Below are 26,304 nucleotides of genomic sequence, written 5' to 3' on the forward strand. Positions count from 1 at the left end.
TCAAAGTAATGGTCATAAAAATGTTCACCTCTCAGAAGAATAGATGAATAGAAGAATACATGAATCCAGGGAGAGCTTCAACAAATAGATAAAAAATATAGGTAAGTACCAAGTCACAGAGCTGAAGAATACAATAACTGAAATAAAAGATACACTAGAGGGGTTCAATAGGAGACTAGATGAAGCAAAAGAAAGGATCAATGCCCTGGAAGACAGGTTAGAAAGAACTCAAACAGAACAGCATAAAGTTAAAAGAATTTTTTAAAAATAAAGATAGCTTAAGGAACCACTAGGACAATGTCATGTGGAACAATATTTGCCTTATAGGGGTCCCAGAAGGAGAAGAGAAAGAAAGAAACAGAAAACTCAATGAAGAAATAATGGTTGAAAACTTGCCTAACTTGGGGAAGAAGGAAACAGATATCCAGATCCAGGAAGTACAGAGAGTTCCAAAAACATGAACCCAAAGACATCTACATTAAGATGCATCATAATTAAAACATTAAAAGTTGAAAATAAAAAGAATCTTAAAAGCAGCAGAGAAAAACGACTTTCTACATACAAGGAAATCACCTTAAGAATATAAGCAGATTTCTTAGCAGAAACTTTGCTGTCTAAAAGACAAAGCCATGATACTTTCAAAGTGTTGAAAGCAATAAACTCCCACCTAAGAATACTCTACCCAGTTTCATTCAGAATTGAAGGAGAGATAAAGAGTTTTCCAGACAAGCAAAACCTTAAGGAGTTAATCAGCCTTACGATAAATGTTAAGGGGACTTTGTTAAGTTGAAAAGAGAGGGGACTAATTAGTAACATGAAAACATATGAAAGTAAAAATCTTACTGGTAAAAGTAAATATATAGTTAGGGTAGTGGACTTATAATCACTTATAAGCTAACATGAAGGCTAAAAGACAGAAGTAGTAAAAATAACTATAACTACAATTCATTAATGAACATAAAAAATAAAGAGATATAAAATGTGACATCAAAAACATAAAATCAGAGAGGGGGGAGTAAAAATATAAAATGTATTTTATAATGTATTCAAACTTAACTTGTTATCAACTAAGGATAGACTAGTATATATGTAGGCTGATATATAATAGCCTTATGGTAACCAAGAAGCAAACACCAATGTAGATACCTAAAAAATAATGAGAATGAAATCTAAACATAACACTAAAAAGAGGCAACAAACTACAAGGCAAGAGAACAAGAGAAGAAAGGATCAGAGAGGAATTACAAAATAGTTACAAAACAATGAACAAAATGATAATAAGTATGTACTTATCTATAATTACTTTAAATGTTAATGTACTAAATTCTCTAATCAAAAGTCATAGAGTGGATAAACAAATAAAAAAACAAGACCCATCTATATGTTGCCTACAAAAGACTTATCTCAAATGTAAGGATAAACAAATTGAAAATGAAGGGATGGAAAAAGATTTTCATGCACATGGAAACCAAGGAAATACAGGGCACCTATACTGATATCTGAGAAAATTGACTTTAAAGCAAAGGTGGGCACTAAATAATGATAAAAGGGTCAATCTAGTAAGAAGCTAAAACATTTGCAAATACTTAAGCACTCAACACAGAAGCACCTAAATATATAAAGCACATATTAAACAGAATTAAAGGGAGAAGTCAGCAGCAATACAATAACATCAGAGGACTTTAATACCCTACTTAAATCAATGGATAGATCATCCAGACAGAAAACCAATAAGGAAACATTGGCCTTCAGTGACACATTAGACCAGATGGACTTAACAGAAATTTACAGAACATTCTAATCAAAAGCATAATAATATGTATTCTTCTCAAGTGCACACAGAAAATTCTCCAGGATAGATCATGTTAGGCAACAAAAAAGTCTCAACAATTTTAAAAAGACTGAAATCATATCAAACATCTTTTCAGACCACAATAGTATAAAAGTAGAAATCAATCAATCACAGGAGAAAAAAAAAAAAACCCTAGAAAAGATTACAAATATGTGGAGATTAAACAACATGCTACTGAACAACCAATGAGCCAACTAGAAATCAAAGGAGAAATCTTGAGACAAATGAAAATGGAAAAACAACATGCTAAAATCAGTTCTTAGAGGGGAGTTTCTAGCAACACAGCCCTATCTTCCTAATTGGATGAATTAATATTGTTACAATTACTATTACCCAAAGCAATCTAAAGACTCGATGTGCTCACTATCAAAGTTAAATGGCATTTTTATAGAAATAGAACAGCTTTAAAATTTGTATGGAACGACAAAAGATCCATTATAGCTAAAGTGATCTTGAGAGAGAATAATTCTAAAAGTATCATGCCTCTGAAATTTCAAACTATATTACAAAGCTTTAGTAATCAAATACTATGGTATTGGAATAAAAACTGCCCCATAGGTCAATGGAACAAAACAGAGTTCAGAAATCAATCCATGGGGGTGCCTGGGAGGCTTAGTCAGTTAAAAGTCTGCCTTTGGCTCAGGTCATGATACCAGGGTCCTGGGATCGAGTCCCACATCAGGATCCTTGCTCAGCAGGAAGTCTACTTCTCCTTCTCCCTCTGCCTCTTGTTTCCCCTGCTTGTGCTCTTTCTCTCTCTGTCAAATAAACTAAACTAAAAAAATTTGCACAAGCAAAGTAAACAGCAAAATAAAAAGGCAACCTACTGAATGAGGTTAGATATGTACAAATCATATATTCAATAAAGGGCTAATACTGGAATTATATAATGAACTCCTCCAACTCAAAGACAAAAAACCCTAAACAATCTAGCTTAAAAATAGGAAGTGGATCAAGAAGATGTGGTATATATACACAATGGAATACTATGCAGCCATCAAAAGAAATGAAATCTTGCCATTTGCAACAACATGGATGGAACTAGAGCGTATCATGCTTAGCGAAATAAGTCAAGCAGAGAAAGACAACTATCATATGATCTCCCTGATATGAGGAAGTGGTGATGCAACATGGAGGCTTAAGTGGGTAGAAGAAGAATAAATGAAACAAGATGGGATTGGGAGGGAGACAAACCATAAGTGACTCTTAATCTCACGAAACAAACTGAGGGTTGCCGGGGGGAGGGGGTTTGGGAGAAGGGGGTGGGATTATGGACATTGGGGAGGGTATGTGATTTGGTGAGTGCTATGAAGTGTGTAAACCTGGTGATTCACAGACCTGTACCCCTGGGGATAAAAATATATGTTTATAAATAATAAAAAATTTAAAAAAAAAATAGGAAGTGGATCTGAGTAGACTTTTTTTTTTCAAAGAAGACATAGAGATGGCCCACAAGTACTTGAAAAAATTCTCAACATCATTGATCAGCAGGGAAATGCAAATCAAAATCATAATGTGATATTACTTCATACTTGTCAGAATAGCTATTATCAGAAAGCCAAGAAATAACGAGTATTAGTGAGGGTGTGGAGAAAAGGGCAACTTCATGCACTGTTGTTGGGAATGTAAACTGGTGCAGCCCCTATGGGAAGCAGTATGGAGCTCCCCAGAAAACTAAAAATAGAATCACCATATGATCTAATAATTCTACTTCTGGGTTTTTATTCTCTAGAAATGAAAACATTAATTTGAAGAGATATATTCACCTCTATGTTTATTGCTGCTTTATTCACAATAGCCAAGATATAGAAAGAACCAGTGTTTATTAATGGATGAATAGTGTTAGAAGATCAAGAAGGGTCAGCAAAGTATCTTCTGAACTGAAAAGGCATTTTGAGACTGAAAAGCAAAGCCACTGCATACCACTTACACAAATTTTTTTTCAGGGTAACTTACTGACCGAGGGAGTGGGAGGCAGATGATCTAGGTACTATTCTGCATTCAGTCTGGAGCTGAATCCACAGCTTTTATAGAGTAAAGGGTCACTGTAGTGTTGTCAAAGGATACTTATCTAAAGTGGCACCATCTCTGTGCCAAGGATCTCTACTAGTTATTTAAAGGGACACTCTCTGTGTGCCTGTCATCTCTACTAGTTATAAAGTAGTGTCTTATGTGTGCTATTTTAGGGAAAACCAGAACAAGCTTTCTCAAATTCTAGTCAGGGCATATATCAACTTCTAATGGGCCTGGAAGATGGAGGGCCAAAGACAAAGTCAGTTTTGTTAGCACTCGTACAAGTGCAGAAAGAAGACATGGTACATATACTCAATGGAATACTACTCAGCCACAAAATGGAGGAAGTCTTGCCTTTTGCAACAACATGGATGGGTCTTGAGTGTATTAAGTGAATTGAGTCACAGAGAAAGACACATACCATTCAATTTCACTTACATGTAGAATTTAAAAAATAAAACAAAACCAACTCATAGATGCAGATTGGTGGGAGCCAGCGGGGAGGGGGCTGAGGATAAGTGAATTGTATGAATATGGTAAAAAAAGTACAAACTTCCAGTCATGAAACAAACAAGTCATGGAGATACAATGTATGGGTTGGTGACTATAGTCAATAATATTGTATTGAATATTATTTAACTTTACATGGGGAAATTAGACTTAATTGCGATGATCAATTCATAAGCATATACAAATATCAAGTCATTATAATGTATACCTGAAACTAATATACTATATGTCAATTGTACCTCAATTAAAAAAAAATTAAAGAAAGACTTGTGACATCCAGGTACCAAAAGTAATTCACCTACAAGAGAGAAAAATTAGATCTAGACTAATCTCAAATATCATGCAACACAATCAATGCCAGAAGATATCAAGTAACTTCTAAAATTTCTAGGCAAGACACTGATTCAGTATCTACCTAAGACAAAAGTATCCTTTAAGCTGGATAGAAAAAGGCAAACACTGAAAACATGCACTAATTCAGGGAAGAAAGTAAACATTAAAATAACTATCTAGATTTATCAGGAAATAAATCATTATCATGTCTTATAAAACATGGATAAAATTGCATAGTATTGGAATGATATTTGAAATATTACTTTCTCCTGCTTTATATTATTTGAGTTTATTTAAAATGAACATAGATCATATTAATAAAAAGCATGAAGTCTGTACTTTTCATGTGCAAATAGTATGATCACATCTAGGTAAAATTTTTAAACAGTCAAAATTAATTTATACTTATGGAAATAAGTCATTATTTGATTGGATCCAAGACTGGGAGTTACTTGCAAATGTGTAAAGGGGAGGTTTTCAGTCATGGAAATTTCTACTTTTTGACTGTGGTCATCTTATAAAGATGCATATATTTACCAAAACTCACAAAGCATTATATTGAAAACAGTTGCATCTTACCATATTAAATTACACTTCAATAAAACTGACTTATATTGCAATATGAGGAACTTATGGAAAATAGTCTGGGGGCACAGTGATTAGGCACATACAAAATACACACACACTTACTTTTTCTACCTAGTGGCTATAATTATTTTCCTACTAAATGTATCAAATGAACAACAGAATTTTGATACTATAATTTAGGCAAAAGGTTAAATCCAAACTCCAAAATTGAAATGAACTCATCCTCTGTGAGATACACAAAAATCCCCATGAAAAAATATTCTTGAGTCAATTCTGATTTCCAGTAATATATGTGTGTGTGTGGGTGTGTGTGTGTGTCTTTCCACAAAGGTTTTTTTTTTTTAAGTTTTTTATTTTAGGGGTGCCTGGGTGGCTCAGTTGGTTAAGTGTCTGCCTTTAGCTCAGGTCATGATCTCAGGGTCCTAGGACTGAGTCCCATGTCAGGCTACCTACTCAGCAGGGAGTCTACTTGTCCATCTACCCCTACCGCCATTCATGCTCTCTCTCTCTCTCTCTCAAATAAAATCTTTTAAAAAATAAAGATTTTGTTTTAATTCCAGCATAGTTAACATACAGTATTATATTAATTTCAGGTGTAAATATAGTGATTCAGCAACTCTATGCATCGTTACGTTACCCAGTGCTCATCATGATAAGTGCAGTCTTAATCCCCTTCACCTGCACTTCCTGAGTTGAGGTGACAGAGTCTGATTGAGAGTCTAAGGACACTGAAGGGGCAAGGCCTCACAGGGCAAGGTTTCAAAGAAGACAAAGCTAAACACACAAAAAAATCAGGAGGTCTTCATGGAATCCACCTCAAATATTCAGCACCTGTCTACAAGGAAACTACACAAACCTGGGACAAGAACCATCCTAAATGATTAGAGGGGGCAGTTAACAATGCTCAAAGAAGGCCAGTAATAATTCCTTTTCCACAACAGTGACACTTGCAAACATTATTATCATGGAACGTTAGAAATGTTTAATCAGAAGTGTTTTTCCCTAGCAGTGGGAGATAATTAGGCTCAGACTAAATATTGCTCTGGTCTAGCCCAACAAATCATAAAAGGAGCAAACTGTTTCCAAGAACTCTGATTGTATCCCAGAAAAAATTTCAAGAAGTCTTATAGAAATACAAACATATCTAGAACTCAAGCTAAAATTCATAATGCTTGGCATCTAATCAAAGATTATGAGGCAAACAAAGAGGCAGAAAAACATGACTCATAAAGAGGGAAAAGTCAATTAATAAATGGTCCCAGAAGTAACACAGATTAAGGATTAGCAGGAAGACATTAGAATAGTTATTGTAACTGTAATCACAAATTTAAGTAGAAACATGTAAAATATTTTTTAAAACCTTTCAAACTTCACTGATAAAATCTATCCTGTCTGAGAAGAAAACTACTACAATTCATGAGATTAATATCAGATAGACTTTGAGGAAGAAAAGATTAGTAAATCGAAGATATTGTAAGAGAAACTTCCCAGAATGAAATACACAGAGAGAAAAACAATATTGAAAAGGGAAAATAGGATGAATTAGTGACCTCAAGTGGCCTAGGATACTTATAATCAAAGTCTCAGAAAGAAAGGAGGTATAAAGCTGAAAAGATACTTGAGGTAATAATGACCAAAGGTTTTCCGTTCTTCATTAAACCATAGAACCCCGATGCAAGCTCAACAAACCCCATGCACAACAAACATGAAGAAAAATGCCACAAGTCATAATATAATATGATGTTCAAAACCAGTAACAATGAGAAATTTTAAACATAGCCAGAGAACAAAGACACGTTACACAGAGAGGAACAAAACTAAGGATGGCAGAAGTTGTTTAATTGGAAACAATGCAAGAGAGAAGAAAGAGAAGCATTAGGGGTTTGAAGTGGCAGGGGGGTGGGAGGTCGGGGTACAAGGTGGTGGGTATTATAGAGGGCACGGATTGCATGGAGCACTGGGTATGGTGAAAAAATAATGAATACTGTTTTTCTGAAAATAAATAAATCAATTTAATAAAAAAAAGTGCAATTAAAAAAGAAATAAACTGTCCACAGCCAGTCTCTTCAACAAATGGCGTTGGGAAAACTGGGCAGCAACATGCAAAAGAATGAAATTGGACCACTTTCTTACACCATACCCAAATAAATTCAAAATGGATTAAAGACATAAATGTGACATAAAACCATCAAAATCCTAAAGGAGAACACAGGCAGTAACCTCTATGACAATAGCAACTTCTTACTAGAAATGTCTCCTGAGACAAGAACAACAAAGCAAAAATAAACTATTAGGAATTCAACAAAAATAAGAACTGGTACAATAAAGGAAACAAACAACAAAACTAAAAGTTAGCCTACTGAATGGGAGAAGGTATTTGCTGATGGTATATATGATAGAGGATCAGTATCCAAAATATATAAAGAACTTATACAACTCAACACCCAAAGAAACCAATAACCCAATTTTAAAGGGCAGAATGTATTTAGAGACATGCTCAAAGATTATGAGCAAAGGGGCGCCTGGGTGGCTCAGTGGGTTAATGCCTCTGCCTTCAGCTCAGGTCATGATCTCGGGGTACCGAGATCGAGCCCCGCGTTGGGCTCTCTGCTCAGGGGGGAGCCTGCTTCCCCCCCACCTCTCTCTCTGCCTGCTTCTCTGCTTCCTTGTGATTTGTCTGTCAAATAAATAAATAAAATCTTTAAAAAAAAAAAAAAACGATTATGAGCAAAGACCCTGCAGCCAGCTAGAGTTTGAATTCAGTTTCATCATGACCTTGGGTAATTTACCTAGCCCACAGTGCCTGAGGCTCCTTATCTATAAATTAGGAATAATAATGACAGTACCCCATAGGTTTACTTTCAGGATTAAAATGAGTGAATGTAAGCATTTGGAACATTAACTGGCATGTAATAAGTGCCATAGAAGTGTTGCTATTGTGGGGTGCCTGGGTGGCTCAGTGGGTTAAAGACTCTGCCTTTGGCTCAGGTCATGATCCCAGGGTCCTGGGATTGAGTCCCACATCAGGCTCTCTGCTTAGCAGGGAGCCTGCTTCCCCCTCTTTCTCTACTTGTGATCTCTGTCTGTCAAATAAATAAATGAACAAATCTTAAAAAAAAAAAAAAAAAGAGGTGTTGCTGTTGTTATTACCATTCATTTTTAAAATGTTTAAATTGTTAATGTACATATAAGTGTAAATTTTTAATTTCTACATTTAAAATTTTAAAATGTTTAAAAAAATGGGTGTGTGTATATATATATATTTTTTTGTTATATAACAGCTTAAATTGCCCTTTAACAAAGTAATGTATGAAATATTAAACGAAACATTTATATATATGACTTTGTTAAATATATATTAATGAAAATTTATTTAAATGAAAATTTATATATAATTATAATATACAATATAATATATAAATATTTATATATAAACATATATAAATGAAAATATATATAAATGAAATATTTATATATAAATATAATGAAATATATAATTAAAATGAAATCTATACAAATAAAAATGAAATATATATATATTACTTTGTTAAAGGGTAATTTAAGCTGTTATATAACACACACACACACACACACACACACAAAATGGGTAGAAGACATGAATAGACATTTTCCAAAGAATACATACAGATTGCCAACAGACACATGAAAAAATACTCAATATCATTCACCTTCAGGGAAATACAAATCAAACTACAATGCGACATCACCTCAAACCTGTCAGAATTGCTAAAATTAACAACACAAAAAATAACAGGTGAGGATATGGAGAAAGGGGAACTGTCCTGCACAGCTGGTGGAAATGCAAACTGGTACAGCTATTCCAGAAAACAATATGGAGGGTCCTCATATTAGAACTACCCTACGATCCAGCAATGCACTACTATGTATTTACCTAAAGAATAAGAAAACACTAATTCAAAAGGATACTTCCACCCTGATGTTTATAGGAGCATTATCTACAATGACCAAAGTATGGAGGCAGCCCAAATGTCCAGACTGAAGAATGGATAAAGAGGTAATATTTATAGAAAAACAATCCAGAGCTCAGAAAAAAGGTACATCCAGCATTGGTGATTCAACAATGAAAGTCATACTGGAGAAAAGATGGCATGTTTCTCTATTTTGAAGATACATGGGGGACATGGTAAACAATAAAGGTGAAATGAACGGTTCTTCTATCACAGAATCAGTTGCAAAGGAATGTGCATACTTGTGGCCCAGGTATGGGCCTCCAATGCTGGCAGCATCACACGATTCTTTGGTACTTTTGTTTAAAAAAAATTAAAAACTATTTTGCTACCCAAAATAATTTTATATGCATATATATTGTGTACACATACACACATACACACACAGTAATATTACTCAGCCATAAAAAAGAATGAAATCTTGTCATTTGTAATAACATGGATGGAACTAGAGAGTATTATGCCTAATGAAATAAGTCAGAGAAAGACAAAAACTATATTATTTCACTTGCATGTGGAATTTGGGAAAAAAATTAGCAATGGGGCATACACTATATGCTCAATATCTATTAAACGAATAAGTGAGTGATTGAATAAACCATGAAAAACAAATTAGTCTGAATGTTCTTTCCCAGTAACAGCATTTGTTTTCTTTTTTTTTAATATAATTTTTTATTTTTTATAAACATATATTTTTATTCTTTATATTTTTTTCTGCTAAAATCTTTGTCATGCTATTTCTTATGTATTTTTAAAAATGTTAATCTACCAACCAGAAGCTGACCAGATGTTCTAGCATGTAGCACAGATCTTATGAATATAACATATCTTTTTATGAACAAATGAATGAAGGGGAAAGAAATAAAGGAATAAAAGTTGATAAAATATTTCATATGCTAGTGTTCACTATTATTGATAAAAAGACACCTTTGTCCCTTTAATAGCATTTTCTTCTAGTTGGAGATAAGTTCTGGGATTTAGACGGTGTCTAAATTTGTGCATTTTGGACCAGATATAATAGAAATTAACAATAATGATATCCATAATCCATAGAAAAATGTAAATCTTTTTACAGTTTCCAAACTTTTCTGCATATCATTTTTAAAACTACATGTCAAATTGTAACACCATTTTATAAGTAAAACAACTTAGTTAATTGCTGATTTTTTTTTAAGCAGTTTTTCTGGAGCTACTGGATTTAAATAATTTATTAAAAAATTGCCAACATACTCATTTCAATTTTTTTATTATGTTCAGTTAGCTAGCATATAGTATATTGTAAGATTTTGCTGTAGTGTTCAGTGAATCATTAATTGCATATAACACCCTTGCTCATCCCAACAAGTGCCCTCCTTAATAACCATCACCTGGTCACCCCATTCCTACACCCTTCTTCCCTCCGTAACTTTCAGTTTGTTCCCCAGAGTCCAGAGTCCCTCATAGTTTGTCTCCATCTCTGATTTCTTCCCATTCAGTTTTCCCTCCATTGACCTGTGGTTCTCTGCTCTATTCCTTATGTTCCACATGAGTGAAACCATCAAATGGCAGGTATCCATCCTTTCTGAGGGCTGAGTAATGTTCCATTGTATATATGTACCACATCTTTATCCATTTGTCTATTGAAGGGCATCTCAGTTCCTTCCACAGTTTGGCTATTGTGGGCACAGCTGCTATGAATACTGGGGTACAGGTACTCTTTCTTTTCACTACATCTGTATCTTTAGGATAAATGCCTAGTAGTGCAATTGCTAGATCATAGTGTAGCTCTATTTTTAACCTCTTGAGGAAACTCCATATAATTTTCATTGTGGCTGTACCAGTTTACATTCCGAACAACCATATAAAAGTTTTCCCCTTTCTCCATATCTTCACCAACATTTGCTGTTTCCTGTCTTATTAATATTAGCCATTCTGACTGGTGTGAGATGGTTATCTCATTGTGGTTTTGATTTGTATTTCCCTGATGGCTAGTGATGATGGACATTTTCTCACATGTCTGTTAGCCATTAGAATGTCTTTATTTGAGAAGTGTCTGTTCATGTCTTCTGCCCATTTCTTGACTGGATTATTTGGGTTTTGGGTGTCAAGTTTGATAAGTTCTTTATAGATTTCGGTATCAGCCATTTATCCAAAATGTCATTTGAAAATATCTTCCCCCATTCTGTGGATTGCTGCCTAGTTTTGTTGACTGTTTCCTTTGTTGTGCAGAAGCTTTTTATCTTATGAAGTCCAGAAGTTCATTTTGCTTTTGTTTCTCTTGCCTTAGAGATGTGTCTTGAAAGAAGTTGCTGTGGCCTATGTCAAAGAGGTTACTACCTGTGTTCTCCTCTAGAATTTTGATGGATTCCTGTCTCAAACTGAGGTCTTTCATCCATTTTGAGTTTATCTTTGTGTGTGGTATTAGATAATGGTCTAGTTTCATTCTTTTGCATATGGTTGTCCAGTTTTCCCAGTACCATTTATTGAAGAGACTATTTTTTTTTCATTGGATGTTCTTTCCTGCTTTGTCAAAGATTAGTTGACCATAGGGTTGAGCATCCATTTCTGGAGTCTTTATTCTGTTCCATTGATCTACGTGCTTGTTTTGATGTCAGTACTATACTGTCTTGATGACTACTGCTTTGTAATATAGCTTAAAGTCCGGCGCTGTGATGCCCCTGGCTTTGGTTTTCTATTTCAAGGTTTCCCTGGCAATTTGCAGTCTCCTGTGGTTCCATACAAATTTTAGGATTGTTTGTTCTAGCTCTGTGAAAAAATATCTGTGGGCCTATCCAACAAGAAGAGCTAACAATGGTAAGTATCTATGCCCCAACATTGGTGCAGCCAATTATTAAAAACCAATTAAACAAAATAAAGAAACATAGAGATAGTAATATATTAATAGTAGAATTCAACACTCCACTCACAGCAATGGACAGATAATTTAAGGAGAAGATCAAAAAAGAAACAAGACCTTTAAAAGACACATTGGACCAGATGGACTTTGTAGATAAATACAGAACATTCCACCTTAAAACAACAGAATATTTCTCCAGAACAGGAACTGGAACTTTCTCCAGAACAGACCATGCACTAGGTCACAAATCAGGTCACAAATGATAGCAAAAGATTGAGATTATCCCCTGAATATTTTTGAACCACACTGCTGTAAAACTGGAACTCAGCTACAAAAGGAAATTTGGAAGGAACTCATACACTTGGAAGTTAAAGAGCATCTTGCTAAGTAATGATTGGTTCAACAAGGACGTTAAAGAAGAAATTAAACAAGTCATGGAAACTAATGAGAATGAAAACACATCGGTCCAAAACCTATGGGATACTGCAAAGGTGGTCCTAAGAGGGAAATATATAGCTACCCAAGCCTCTATCAAAAATTAGAAAAATCCCAAATGCACAAGCTAACCTTATACCTAAAGGATCTGGAGAAACAACAGCAAATAAGACCTAACCAAGTAGAAGAAGAGAAATTAATAAAGATTAGAGCACAATCAATGAAATAGAAACTAGAAGAACAGTAAAACATCAATGAAACTAGAAGCTGGTTCTTTGAGAGAATTAATAAGATTGTTATTATTCAGAAGAAAAGTGAAAGGACCCAAATTAATAAAATTTTGAATGAAAGAGGAGAGATCATGACTAACACCAAGGAAATAGAAACAATTATCGGAAATTATTACCAGCAACTATATGCCAAGCAATTAAGCAATCCAGAAGAAATGGAGGCATTCTTAGAAACTATTAAGACAGAAACAGGAAGAAATAGACAATATGAACAGACCAATAAACAGCAAGGAAATTTAAGCAGTAATAAAAAACCTCCCAAAAAAACAAGAGTCCAGGGTGACATGACTTCCTAGGGGAATTTTCCCAAACTTTTAAGGAAGAAGTAATTCCTATCCTACTGAAGCTGTTCCAAAAGATAGAAATAGAAGGAAAATTCCAAACTGCTTCTATGAGGCCAGCATCATCCTGATCTGAAAACCAGACAAAGTTTCTCCCATCAAAAAGGAGAATTACAGGCCAATAACCCCGATGAACATGGATGCCAAAATACTCAACAAGATTCTAGCCAATAGGATCCAACACTACATGAAATGGATATTCACCACAACCAAGTGAGATTTATTCCTGGGATACAAGGGTGATTCAACATTTGCAAATCAATCAATGTGGGGGGGAGTGGCAGAGGGAGAGGGAGAAGGAGGCTCCCCACTGAGCAAGGATCCCAATGTGGGGCTCAATCCCAGGACCCTGGGACAATGACCTGAGCCAAAGGCAGATGCTTAACCAACTGAGACACCCAGATGCCTCCAATCTTGAGGTATATTTAGGTTAAAAATGTGAATATCTGTTTTTTTCTCATTTATGTTTCAGGAAAAAAAAAAAAAAAAGCTTGGTAAATCTCATCAGACAACATTTCAAAGAAACTCACTGGCATCTATGTCCTAAGTAAGGGCTGGAAATCTTGGTCATCTCCACAGTATTTACTCACCTTGTCTAAACCACTTGTGCACAGATTCACACTATGAGGTTTGGAAGTTCCAAACCAAATGGACAGATTGTAGGTCCTGTAGTTAACTTGTATATGTGTGTCTGCAGGCTTCTGAGCACTCAGCTATTTCTGGGTCATTATCACTTTGTCTGGAGGCGTATTTCTTGGCCAGAAGTGACTAAACTACATATTGTCATCTTTAATGAACTTGTTGTTAGTCATTTACCACCCCTTTTTCACTTGCCATTTATGTTACCAGAACAAGTATGCTTTGTAAGCCTCATCCAAATTTTATTTTGGGAAGTGCTTTAAAAAGGAAAATTCTTGGCTGAAGCATCATTGGAGTAATGATATATTTTAATCTTTTTATGTGGGGGATGTCTATATTGGAGACTCTCTAAGTTTTTAAGATGAGATCACTGGAATTTCAAATTATCTAGGATTCTGAATGCATCTATGGCTTAAAATACATGTTTTCAAGGAAAACAGAGGTGAGATACGTAAGTGCTGGTTGAAATACAGATAAGGGAAAGATTTCATAAGGAAACGGCTTGTCCTGAAAATTTTAAGATTTGATTATTCACTGTCTCATCTCTTGCTTCATTACTATAAATGTTAGTATTTTCTATCTCTAGCATTTTTCATCAACACTGGCTTTCACTTAAGAAGATTACTTTTGAAGACTTTAATATTGCCAATTTGGTTATAGCCAACTCTAATAAATATAAATTCAAAGTTATGAGCACAGTGTGGTGGTGAAAAAGGCTGTGGTGTCTGAATACTTGATTTTTCTTGGGCTACATCACATGCTAACTTTATGATATAGAGCAACTTGCGTAGTTCTTCTGTATCTCCATGGCTTCATTTCCTTTTATTTTTTCAAGTTTTTAGTTAAATTCCAGTGAGTTAACATGCAGTGTAATATTAGTTTCAGGTGTAGTTTTTTTTTTTTTTTTTTTTTCAACTGAGCCACCCAGGGGCCTTGTAGAACTTTCTTAAAACCCCCTTTTTTTTTTCAGGTGTAGAATTTAGTGGTTCTTCACTTACATACAACACCCAGTGCTCATCACAAGTGCTTTCTTTAATCCCCATCACCCATTTAACCCATTCCCCCCCACCCCCTGCCACCCACCTCCCTTCCAGAAACCCTCGGTTTGTTCTCTATGTTTAAAAGCCTCTCTTAATGTTTGCCCCTCTTTTTCCCCCCATGTTCATCTGACATGTTTCTCAAATTCTACATATAAGTGAGCTCATGGTATTTGTCTTTCTCTGACTTATTTTGTTTAGCATAATACTCTCTAGCTCAATCCACATTGTTGCAAATGGCAAGATTTTTTTCTTTTTGATGGCTGAAAAACATTCCATTATACACACACACACACACACACACACACCATTTCTTCTTTATCCACTCATCAGTTGATGGACATCTGGGCTACTTCCATAATTTGGTCATTGTATATAATGCTGCTATAAATACCGGGGTGCACGTGCCCCTTTGAATAAGTATTTTTGTATCATTTGGGCAAATACCAAGTAGTGTAATTGCTGGATCTTAGGGTAATTCTGTTTTTAACTTTTTGAGAAAACCCCATACTGATTTTCAGAGTGGCTGCACCAGTTTGCATTTCCACCAACATTGGAAGAGGGTTCCCCTTTCTCCACAACCTCCCCTACACCAGTTGTTTCTTGTGTTGTTAATTTTAGTCATTCTGAGAAATGTGAGGTGATATCTCATTATAATTTTGATTTGTATTTCCCTGATGATAAGTGATGTTGAGCATCTTTCATGTGTCTGTTGGCCATCTCTATGTTTTCTTTGGAAAAATGTCTACTCATGTCTTTTGCCTGTTTTTAATTGGGTTATTGACTTTTTGGGTGTTGAAACTGGTAAGTTCTTCACATATTTTGAATTTAACCCTTTATTAGATGTGTCATCTACAAATATCTTCTCCCATTCCAAAGGTTGCCTTTTAGTTTTGTTGATTGTTTCCTTCACTGTGCAGAAGTTTTTATCTGAATGAAGTCCCAATAGTTCAATTTTGCTTTTGTTTCCCTTACCTCAGAAGACATATCTAGTAAAAAGTTGCTATAGCCAATGTCAGAGAAGTTACTGCCTATGCATGACTTCATTCCCAAACTGTAATGATAGTAACTTAAAACATAGGCTGTTTGGGGGCATCTGCATAGTGCAGTCAGTTGACCATCCAACTGTTGGTTTCAGTTCAGGTCATGATCTTAGGTTCATGAGATCAAGCCCCATAATGGACTCTGGGCTTGGCGTAGAGCTTGCTTGAGATTCTCTCTCCCTTTTCCTCTGTCCCTCCTCAATCTCTCTCTCTCTCTCTCAAATAAATAAATAAATCTTAAAAAAAATAATGGGCTGTTTTGAGGTTAAATGAGATCACGCTATGCTTTGCAAGAGTAAACATTCAAATATCAATATTACTAATAGTACTGCAAGTAGCTTCAGTGGATTTCTGCTTCCACTTTTGTCTGTCTACAATCTGTGCTTCTCACAGCAGCAGGAGAAATATGTTTAAGTATTAAAACAAAAATAATGTCACCATTGTGCTTGAACTCTTCAGGAGCTTCCTATACATTTAGAATAAATTCTAAACCCCTTAACAAGGCTTAAAAGGTCATGGTGATCTGTCCCCATACTGCTTTTCCGGACCTGTTTCCTAATGTTAGTGCTCTGGCCACAATGGCCTTCTTGCTTCTATAGCACACCAAAGTCTTCTTGACATAGCACTTTGCGTGAGCACTTCTCTTAGAGCACAGAACAGTGCATGGTTCATACTTTATTTTCCTTTGGGCCTCAATGCTGGTGTTAGCAAAATCTTCTTTAACCATTATATTGCCCTGGATTCTTTTATTTGTAGAATTCAGCCCTAACTAAAATTACCTTATTTATCCATTTACTACTTGTTCTTTCTCTCAGTAAACTAAAAGGCTCACAGTTATAGGGACATTTTCTGTCTTATTTTCTATTATCTCCAAAGCCACAACTGTACTTGATAAATATTTGCTTAATGACTATATAATTATAGCTTGGCTCAAAGGTGATACAATTTATGATAATTTGGCCAAAACCCACACTAGAGTAAAAAATCTCTATTGCAGGAAGAAATGATCTGTAGGTTAGGAGTGCTTTATTTCATTTAAATTTTATAATCCCTTTCTGTCGTGGCTATGCAAACCATGGAAGGTTTGTGACTCTTGTTTTTTTAAACCACATACATTCATTTAAGTCTCAAAAATCAGGTTCCAAGTCAAGAATTATGTGAATATTCATAAAGGTTACAAGATGGCAGAATTTTTATGAAGAATAGCCTATATACCTTCCAAAAGCCTTGACTTCTGACAAGTTAAGTGCTTGAAGAGGGTAGCCAGACCACAGATGGTATGAGGGAATTTAGCCATCTGGTTGCCTACTAGCAAGCAGGGAGCCAGGTAATCAATAGCCGATCTCATTTCTCCCAACCTGCAGACATCTTTTGCTGGTGCCTCCCACTGACCCACAAAGGCAGTCCATATGAGTAATCTGTCCCTGCCCTCCTCCAACAGGGAGGATGTTGACAAGGGCGAGCAGACTTTAAGTTATGAAGAGAAGATGGGCAGCACCTCTCTATATAGTCTGTCCTCACTCTACAGTTTGTGACCCACCCATAACAAATTTGAAAGGATTAAACCCAAACCTAGCAGTTTTGCTACAGAAGTCCTTCCTGCTCCAGAGCACCTCTTGTGTGCTCTGAATGCTACATGTGGCCTGTACTTCCACTCTCCACTTCTCAGACTGTCAGTGTCTCCTCCTCAGTTTTGTCCTTTACGCTGGAACACATGCTAACCTCAACCCAGAGAGAATGAAGCAGCAAGAAGGGCAGTACACCTTAAAGGACCTCTATATTTTCTCTTCCAAACTCTTCACAGAAGTAAACTACTCCTCTTGTTCCCTTTGTGTTATCATCTTCTCTCTCTCCTTTAATCTACCATATCAATATGTTTCCACTAAATCTTCAAACATCCACTACAATTATTTAAAGTTCAGCCTACCTCTAAACCAATTACATTATCTTTCTTCAACTTTCCATCCTTTTCCTCTGTCTCCAAACTCACTGTCATCTGCAGGGTTCCACTCTTTGCTACATTTCTACGTGTTTTAGTTTTATCCTAAGAGTCTTCTTAGACTTAGTCTTAAGTCTTAGTCTTCTTAATACCATGACTTCAAATACTTTTATTTATGATTTTGTACATTGACAATGCCTCTATTTTTACCAAACTAAATAATTATTTCCTCCCATTTGATCCACTTTCAAACCTGTTTTACCTATCTTGGTTATACTTGGCTATCTTTCTTCTAATATCATGGGAGAAAAAAATAATCTCATTATTTATTCTACCAAATCAATTGGTAGGTAAGACCTCCTGCATTTTCTTTTGTACTATCTCTACTATCAACTTATATCAACATCACCCTATTAGAGTTAAGTCAATATTTCTTGACTAGACTGCTGAGGCTATCAATTATACTTTCTTTCCCTTAAAGTCTTCCCTAACCAATCACCCTTCTCAGCACAGGCCAGAACCATCTTATAAAAATCACAGAACTTATAAGGTAATTGCCCTGAGGAGAAATTTTCAGAAATTTTCAGTGCAGTTTCCACTGTATTCTGAATAACTGACTCCAATACTAATACAAATAAGCAATTTCCCAGACAGCCTTTAGTTATCTAGTTAGTTTTTTTTTTAATTTAACACTAAAAATTCCAAAGAATAAAACTTAATTTATCAGTTAAAATGCAAATATTATAAAAATTTTACTAAGTCACTGAGGAAAAAAACATTTCTTTTGAAATGATTTAGCCTATTATTTTAGTTGTCTTCATGACTCACTTTCTGAATTTTTGCTAGATGTGGATGAGGGAGGAAAGCACTAAAATTTACATGGCTTTGTGATAATTTACAATTAAAATATTTACACTCTTGCTGTTAATTAATTTTATCTTTTTTAAAAAACTCCATATCTATTTAAGTTCATGGAAAGATGCAGCCTTACAACTAGACTGAGGAATTTAACTATAGAATTAGGTCTTACTTTTTTTGTATTATGGATGATGTTGATTAAAAGGGTAATAGGAAATGACTGTAATTTTGATATTCATTATATATAATAGAAGTATCTTTATAAGAGCTTTACAGAAAAGAACCTAAGTACTTCATGCAGAATTAACTCTACTTCTAGAAAAAAAATTTACATTATTTCAAAATGAAACATGAGAGTACAACAGTAAAATGTAGTGGGAGACTATATGAAAAGACATTTGAAACAATCTATGTTAAGGAGAAGGGACTGAGCATCACATCTAGCGCAGCCCAGGAGGTCACTAGTCAGGAGCAGGCAAAACAGTCTCAGGAAGGAACTCCAGGAGTCTAGCCACCACAGAGTCAGGCAGCCAAGGAGAAGCAATCGCATGTTCTGTAGATGCTGGCAGTGAGAACATCACCTCCCAGGAGGGGACCTGGAAGATTAAAGTGCCATTTCTATGGGTGACTTTACCTGACCCCAGGATCTGAGGCATACAAATATATTAGCTCACTTTATTCTCCAAGCACACTCAAAGCCTGGCCACTAAAAGACAGACTGGCTGCTGCAGGACTAGCCTAGGGTACAACAAGGACTTGGCTCTGAGCCCCCCAAGTTTTTGCTCACAGAATGTCCAAGAAACCCTCCAAGAGCCCCTCTGCCAGATGTCACCCTGAAGCCAACTATGGAAACTGTGCAGAATGAGCACAGCAATGGCCAGTACCATGTCCACCACCCAAGATCATCCTGTCAGCACTGGGGACCTGCATACTTATCAACTTGCTACATTTCCCCTGCTTTTCCAGCAGAACAAGAGCCAGGAATACTGCCTGCAGGAAGGGGTGGAGAATGATGAGCTAAGACCTTGTGGCAGAGGATCAGCCAATCTAAGAGCCAGGTGCACAAGCTTTAGAAGAAGCTGGAATCACCTTCCACCCCTAGCTGCAAACATGGATGAACTCAATTGTGACACCACCATCCTGGATGCAGGTTATCTGGATGCCAGATCCACCAGGACCTACCCAATGCTACAAACTTCTAATACCTAGAAGAGGTATCCATCTCCCATGTAGTTCAGTTCCTATAGAAATTCTGGTTTGACAACTTCTACCCTGACACATAAATTATGCACAGGGAGTATGCCCAATACTAAAGCCCAATACCAACAAGGTGGTCTTAGCACTCAGAACTCAGGTATTGTAGAGGTGGAGGGCAAAGTGTACCAGTAGGAGCTGTGCATGGTGTCCCACTCCATCCCTATGCTATCTTTGCCAAGGAGCCCTATGTGGGTCAGATTACCTGAAAATTCAGACTGAAGTCAAACTTGAACAGTTTCCATAGCAATCACTACACAGCCCATGACTCAGCATTTTCATACGAACTACAAGAAGGTGACATCCTGATGCAGAGTAGAACTTTGTCCTAGGTGGGGCCTGGTCATCTGTGTGTCATGACACTTCAGCTTCTATGTCCATGCTCCACAGCAGTCGTGCGTGTGACCAAGAGCAAGAGTATTGCTACTTGAACGTGTAAAGATATAGAAAAAAACAACAGAAACTTATTTAAAAAAAAGGGGGGGGGGAAGGGACTCCACACAGGTAAATGATTTAAATGTTTTTATTATTAGAATGAAATTTATAATGTATAAAACTAATTACTTACATGTTTATTACTACAAATATTATTTTAAGTTTCTAATCATAATTTAATACTGCTATACAGGTCTTGAAGCAAGAATTTGGCTAATAACCATGTTCATTAGCATTTCTGAATAATAAAATCCTTGAAAATTAAGCCTTTTTACCTTCACATAATTGTTCTTAGAATTATTTTATGAATCAAAAAAATACTAATATAATACAGAATCATAATATAAAATTGTATTTTATAGCAATTGTAAGATCAGAATAACACTAACATACTTTGAACTAGTTGCATTGTGATCAAGAAGACATAATGTAAATCATCATAAAAAGTAGTCTGTTTAATGTCAAGATAATATAAAAATGAAGCAATTATTAATCTAAAATAGTCATTCAGACATGAATGTCTAAAAGTATCTGGTGAGGACTAAAATATCTGATGCTCTAATTGCTAGGAAATATATTTTTACCTTATTATTTTGTTACCTGATCCTTCAGCCTACCACTAGAGCATGCTCCATTAGCTAATTAGACTAGTTGAAATAAAAGACTAAATATGATCTTGATTAAGAACATTCAAAAAGGTTTTTAATTAAAAAAAAATACGAAGTTAAAAAAAATTTAGCCATGTTCAGCCAGCTGAAAATAACTGAATGTCAACTGGCCAAAACCTATTGCCAAGTATATATATATATTTTTTCAGTTTTAGGAGTGTTAATAGTAGGCTTTAGTGTGTAATTAACTTCCAAGCTCAACAATACGCACTCATCAGTATTCTCCTAACCTTTTCAGAATGAATTGCATAGGACTTACTGTGAACTCCAGTGTTAATGTGACCATCTAGTAACAGTGGTCAAATTTCAATAAGATGGTCTCTCCCATATAACAATTTATCAGTGACAGTAGTGTTTAAAGTTTTTAAAACATTTTCAGATCCTTTCTTTTTCTAATAAATGAATTTGTGAAATAGGGAGATCAGATATTTTTCTTCCAACTAACTAAAGGAAGAAAATAATTTATAAGGAAGTTAACTGGCTTACTAAAATGCATACAGATATATACAGATATTATGCAAAATCAGAAGGCTAGGCTCCTTGACATCCTGTGCTTTTTTGCAGTGAGCAACAAAACCTGATGGGCAGTGAGCACATTCTCTCAAAAAACATTTTATCATCATTGTTATCTCCAGAAACTGCTCCACTGATAGGCTCAAGACAACCCCACTTCTATTTCTGTTAGCATGGTGATACCTAATTAATAGCTAGCCATCTTTCCATTCTTCCTTTTTTTCTTTTCTTTTTTTTCAACAGAAACCATTCAAACTATGTCCTCTCCTCCTACTCCCCCAAAGGGAGAAAAGAATGTCATCAGTGGCAATAGGCAGTTGTGGAAGCAACACCTAAAGCCAGCTTCATGCTCAAGAGAGAACACTGGACATCCTCCTTGTGGTCCTTAACTTTAAAATAGACATCTTTCAAAGATATCTGAACAGCATGACCCTCACCTCTTTAACAGTCCATTCACAGCACTTCAGTGATATCACCTTTCCTAAAAGGGACTCTACCCAGATCTTTCTGTTTCTCTGGAATGATGGTCACAGCAAATCTAATATATTCATCTATGTAGGAAATCCTGGATTGCCCAATAAATGGTTGGAATTAGCACACATAAGTAACATGATTGCTGATAACACTGCTTAGAGATTTAGGTTCAAATAAACTCACCTTGCCTCCCTACTTTATCTTCATAAATACTTTTAAAGAACACCACACAAAGGTTAAGGAACAGGCTGCTCATAAGCTCAATCAAAAAGGACACAGTGATAACAGGCCTACCACAATAAACAGGGAAAAGTTTAAATAAATAATCTAACCTTACACCTATGGAACTACAAAAAGAAGAACAAACAAAACCCAAGATGAGTAGAAGGAAGGAAATAAAGATCAGAGCAGAAATAAATCACATGGATATTTAAAAAATAGAAAAAAAATTAATGAAATCAAGAGCTGGTTCTTTGAGAAGATAAAATTGAGAAACCCTTAGCCAGACACATCAGGAAAAAAGGAGAAAGTACTCAAGTAAAAAAAGTCAGAAGTGAAAAAGAAGTAACAACTGACACCAATATAAAGAATTATATAGAATCTAATAGAATTATAATTCTATATATAAATATATTAATATAAATATATATTATATTATATATAAAGAATATATAAAGAATTATAAGAGAATACTACAAAAATTATGCCAACAAATTAGACAATCTAGAACAAATAAATTCCTAGAAACAGGAAGAAATAGAAAATCTGAACAGAATGATTACTAGTAATGAAATTAAATTAGTAATCAAAACTACCAAAAATATAAGTCCAGAAACAGATAAATTTACAGGTGAATTCTACCAAACATTTAAAGACAAATTAATAGGGGTGCCTGGGTTGCTCAGTGGGTTAAGCTTCTGCTTTCGGCTCATGATCATTCAGCTCAGTCGTGATCCCAGGGTCCTGGGATTGAGCCCCACATCTGGCTCTCTGCTCAGCAAGGGGACTGCTTCCTCCTCCCCCTCTGCCTGCTTCTCTATCTTCTTGTGATTGCTCTCTCTCTGTGTCAAATAAATAAATAAAATATTTTTTTTAAAAAGACAAATTAATATCCATTCTACTCAATGCATTCAAAAAACCAAAGAGAAAGAAAAGCTGCCAAATGTACTCTCTAAGGCCAACATTACCTTGAAACCAAAGCCAGACAAAGACACTACAAAAAAAGAAAAATACGGGGCAATATCCCTGATGAATATATATGCAAAAATACTCAACCAAATATTAGCAACTCACATTCAATAATACAGTAAAAGGATCATTCATCATGATCAAGTGAGAATTATTGCAGGGATGCTAATATGGTTCGATATTTGCAAGTCAATCAATGTGATACACAACAGCAACAAAACAAATAATAAAAATTGTGATCACCTCAATAAATGCAGAAAAAGCATTTGAGAAGATTCAACATTTATTCATGATAAAAACTCTCAACAAAGTAGGTTTAGAGGGAAGATATCTCAACATAATGAAGGTCACAGCTAACATCATACTCAATGTTGAAAAACTGAGAACTCTCCCTTTACAATCAAGAACAAGACAAGAATATCCATTCTTGTCACTTTTATTCAACACCATACTTGAAGAATTAGCCACAGCAGTAAGGCAAGAATAAGAAATAAAAGGCAACCATACTGGTAAGGAAAAGGTTAAATTGTCACTATTTACAGATGACATGATACTATACATAAAAAAAACATTGATGACTCCACCAAAAAACTATTAGGAGTAATAGATGAATTCAGTTAAGTAGCAAGATATAAAATTAATACCCAGAGATTGGTAGCATTTCTAGATACTGATAACAAAGTAGCAAAAAGAGAAACTAAGAAAACAACTCCACTTACTATTGCACCAAAAAGAATAAAATACCTTGGAATAAATTTACCCAAGGAGATGAAAGATATGTATTCTGAAATCTATAAAACACTGATGAGAGAAACTGAAGACAACACAAACAAATGGAAAGATATTCCATGCTCATGTACTGGAAAAACTGATATTATTAAAATGTCCATACTACCCAAAGCAATCTACAGATTTAATGCAATCCCTATCAAAATACAAATAGTATTTTTCATGGAACCAGAACAAATACTACAATGGGACTACAAAAGACTCTGAATAGCCAAAATAATCTTAAGAAAGAGGAACAAAGGTAGGTATCATAATTCCAAATTTCAAGATATGAGTATAAATAATACAAATAATAAAATATTAAAAATAATACAAAAAATACAAAGCTGTATTAATCAACACAATATACTGGCACACACAAAAAGACACATAAATCAGTAAAACAGAATAGAAAGCCCAGCAAAAAACAAAACAAAAAAAAAAAAACACACTTATACAACCAATTAATCTATTAATCTTGGTAAAGGACCAAGAATATACAATAGGGAATAGAAAGTTTCTTCAACAAATGGTACTGGGAAAACTGAGCAGCATGTGCAAAAGAATGAAACTGGTCCACTTTCTTATACCATACATAAAAATAAACTCGAAATGGATTAAGGACTTAAATGTGAGACCTAAAACCATAAAAATCCTAAAAGAGAACACAGGTGGTAATTTCTATGACATCAGCCATAGAGACATTTTTTATATATGTCCCCCAGGAAAGGGAAATAAAGTCAGAAAGAAACTATTGGGACTATACCACAATAAAAGGCTTTTGCACAGTGAAGGAAACCATCAACAAAGTAAAAGGCAACCTACTGAATGGGAGAAGATGTTTGCAAATGATACATCAGATAAGGGGTTAATATCCAAAATACAGAAAGAACTTACAACTCAACAACAAAAAATAAAAAATATGTTAAAAAAATGGACTGAGGATCTCAAGAGATGTTTTTCCAAAGACATATAAATGATCAATAGACACATGAAAAAATGCTTATCATCATTAATTATCAGGAAATGCAAATCAAAACCACATTGAGATTCCACGCACACTTGTTAGAATGGCTAAAATCAAAAAGATAAGAAATAAAAAGAGTTGGCAAGAATGTGGAGAAAAAAGAACGACTCATACACCGTTAGCGGGAATGTATAGCTACTCGTATAGCTACTGCGGAAAATACCATGGAGTTTCCTTAAAAAAAAATTAAAAATAAAAACACCATGTGATCAAGTAATTCTACTACTAGATATTTGCTAAAAGAAAAAAACCCCACTAATTTAAAAAGACAGATGCACCCATATGTTTATTGCAAAATTATTTATAATGGCCAAGATATGGAAGCAACCTTAAGCGCCTACTGATAGATAAGGAAAGGGGCACATACACATACACACATGCGTGTGCGCATTCACGCACAATGGAAGATTATGTAACTATAAAAAAGGATGAGATTGTGTCACTTGAGACAACATGGATGGATCTAGAAGGTATTATGCTATGTGAAATAATTCAGACTGAGAAAGACACACATCATGTGATTTCAATCATATGTGGGATCTAAAAAGTAAAACAAATGAATAAACAAACAAACAAAAAGCAGAATCAAACCTATAAATACAGAGAACACACTGTCAGGCTGACAGAGGGGATGATGGTGAGGTGGTGGTCAAAATGGGTGAAGGGGAGTAGGAGTTACAGGCTTCCAGTTATGGAATGAATAAGTCATGGGAATGAAGGTATACCATAGGGAAATATAGTCAATGATATTGTAGTAGTGTTGTATAGTGACAGAGAGTAGGTACACCTTTGGCATGACAAAAAAAAAAAAAAAGTAAAAAGTAGAAAATAAATGATATGGAATAATTTCACAGAACTCATCACTGGAAGAATATCCAGGATCCAGACAAGTAGTAAAACATCAATCTATTGCTCCCTTTGTGTTTCTGTATCCTCTTGGAACCTCACATTCTCTTTTGTTCTTTCTCTGAGTGCATCTACTTCTTCATTTTTCTGAAGATCTACTTTTCCACTTATTGCACACGGCCTATTACAACTCTCATAAAACCATAAAATTAATTCATGGTTTGTGATGATAGCTAGCTTAAATTTTCCCATTATGTCATCCAGTTTTCATGTCTCAGTTTTACTTAATGAAAGAAAATCTGATGACTGCAACTTGTGTTGAGCCGGTTGTTTCGCAGCCCCACTCCCTCAGCCATATCCAGAGTTGCATGACCATGTAATAACAGATCAGGCTTCCTCTTCTGGGCATTTGACGAGCTGGTTGTCTC

At 35.1% G+C, this 26,304-nt stretch overlaps 2 pseudogenes; one reads left to right on the plus strand and one right to left on the minus strand.

Moving 5' to 3' along the window:
* Nucleotides 1-9,458: 9,458 nt before the first annotated feature.
* LOC131813606 (peroxynitrite isomerase THAP4-like) lies at nt 9,459-20,266 on the plus strand (annotated as a pseudogene).
* Nucleotides 20,267-21,818: 1,552 nt separating this feature from the next.
* On the minus strand, nt 21,819-22,025 carry LOC131814250 (small nucleolar RNA U3; annotated as a pseudogene).
* Nucleotides 22,026-26,304: the final 4,279 nt, after the last annotated feature.

Source organism: Mustela lutreola, chromosome 13 (genome assembly GCF_030435805.1).
Source record: "Mustela lutreola isolate mMusLut2 chromosome 13, mMusLut2.pri, whole genome shotgun sequence".
NCBI lineage: Eukaryota > Metazoa > Chordata > Mammalia > Carnivora > Mustelidae > Mustela > Mustela lutreola.